This window comes from Protobothrops mucrosquamatus, unplaced genomic scaffold (genome assembly GCF_001527695.2).
Source record: "Protobothrops mucrosquamatus isolate PMUCROS unplaced genomic scaffold, P.Mucros_1.0 scaffold5498, whole genome shotgun sequence".
In the NCBI taxonomy this organism is placed as follows: domain Eukaryota; kingdom Metazoa; phylum Chordata; class Lepidosauria; order Squamata; family Viperidae; genus Protobothrops; species Protobothrops mucrosquamatus.
This window is the reverse complement of record NW_015391353.1, coordinates 16,234-18,569: the sequence shown is the minus strand read 5'-3', so window position 1 is coordinate 18,569 and position 2,336 is coordinate 16,234.

The window sequence follows — 2,336 nt, the reverse complement described above, 5'->3', positions numbered from 1 at the left end:
TCCCTCCCCCCTCACTTCCCAGTGCCAATCACAGGGTTAACAATAACATAATCATACTCTAATTAACATTAATCAACTATTAAAATAACATATCTATAACCTCCTTTAACTATCTTTTAAACAGTACAATTATTAAAAACAATAATAACACTTTAATAATTAAAAATAATACTAAATAAAATATTCTAACCTTTATACAACCATAATACTCCAAAATTTACTCAAAAACCAAATGATATTTATAGTCCCATATTTACACTCAATATAATCTATCCATCTTCTGCCCAAATAGGAATTTTATAATTTAATTTATAATAATATTTCTTCCAAACTCTCAATAGAGCACTCCTTAAAATATGAACCTTGAAATTAGTATCTACCTTTTTATCATAAATTAAATATGCCTGCCAACCAAATAACAAATCCCATCCTTCAAGAGAAAGTATATTCTTATTTGTTAAATTTAACTAATCACTAATCCATGTCAGAACCATCGCATCATAATACAGTTTTAAATTAGGGGCTTTAAGTCCTCCTCGTTCCCTTATATCTTGCATAATCTTAAACTTAACTCTTGGCTTCTTGCTGCCCAGAGTTCGGTTGTAAGACGGGTTGTTACCTAAATGAAACAACGCAAAACGAAACTACATTTTAAAACTAATGACTGGGATGCCTCAAGCGATCGCCCGATATTTTTTGTTCTTTTGCTTATAACAGCCAACATCTCGTGATGACTGTAGTTTCATTTCTGGTTTCATTTCATGAGACTTAACACAGAGCCATCTGCGGAGAAGGGTCAAAAAAGTCAAGATGGCCGCTAATTTTTACACTAAATCCTAAGAGCCACCTGAACGGTGAGAAAAGCGGCAAATAAATTTGATAAATAAAACAAAGATGGCCTGTCTGGACCTTTGTCTTAAGTCAGAGTTTCCCAACTTTGGCAACTTTAAGATGCATGAGCTTCAATTCCTGAATTCCGCATCTAGCATGTGTGAACGTCAACTCCCAGAATTCCCCAACCAGTTTGGGTGGACTTCAACTCCCAGAATCCCCTAGCCACCATGGGTGGACTTCAAGTCCCAGAATTCCCCAGCCAGCATGGGTGGACTTCAACTCCCAGAATTCCCGAGCCAGTATAAGTGGACTTTAACTCCCAGAATTCCTCAGCCAGCGTGAGTGGATTTCAACTCCCAGAATTCCCCAGCCAGCGTGAGTGGACTTCAACTCCCAGAATTCCTCAGCCAGCGTGGGTGGACTTCAACTCCCAGAATTCCCAAGCCAGCATGCTGGCTGAGGAATTCTGGGAGATGAAGTCCACCCATCTTCAAGCTGAGAAATCCTGCCTTAGGCTATCCCACTTGGGGGACCACAATGACCAACTTGGAAATATATTCAAAAATGCCCCCTCCCAGCCTGGATGCAGTGACCAAGGAGGGGCAAGACCTGGCTTGGCTACTGCAGAAGAGAAAGGCGTTCTCGACAACCACAAACTGGCCACAGCAGAAAGCTGCCATCCCCCTCCCAGTACAAGGCAGAAATCAAGTTTCCCAAGCGGTGGGAAAAAATTGTTCTTGACTTCACAAATTGAAACTGCAAGTTGCGCCATGCAGGTTGTCTCCCCAATGGGCTGGGGCCAGAAGGGGGGTGCAGCTCCTCTCCTCCCCTCCTGCTTCCCCCTCCTTCTCCTCCCCTTCCCCTCTCCCCCTTCTCCTTCACTTCACATGTCCATCTCCTTCTAGCACTGATGATGTTCCCTAGTTGGGTAGTGAAATGTCTGCAAGAAAACAACAAAGTTCAGAGAGCACCAAGGATCTCACAGTCGTCCCCCCCCCTCCTCCTCCTCCTGCCTGCAAACCCCACTCCCTTCCATCATTGATGATATTACCTATTTGGGTCATGAAATGCCTGTAAGAAAAGTACCAATCGCAGAGACTCCGTCATTTCTCGGGCTGTGGATTGAGCCCAATCACCTGCTAATCAAATGGTGTGTATTTTGCCTTCGTTACCCTAACCCTAACCCTAACCCTCCTCCTCCTCCTCTCCATAAACACCCCTCCTTTCTAGCAATGATGATGTTCCCTAGCTGGGTCATGAAACGTCTGCAAGAAAGCAATGAAGCTCAGAGAGCACCAAGGATCCCACAGTTGTTGTTGTTGTTGTTGTTGTTGTTGTTGTTGTTGTTGTTGTTGTTCTTCTTCTTCTTCTTCTTCTTCTTCTTCTTCTTCTTCTTCTTCTTCTTCTTCTTCTTCTTCTTCTTCTTCTTCTTCCCTCCTCCTCCTCCTCCTCCTCCTCCTCCTCCCTTCTAGCACTGATGACGTTCCCTAGTTGGGTCATGA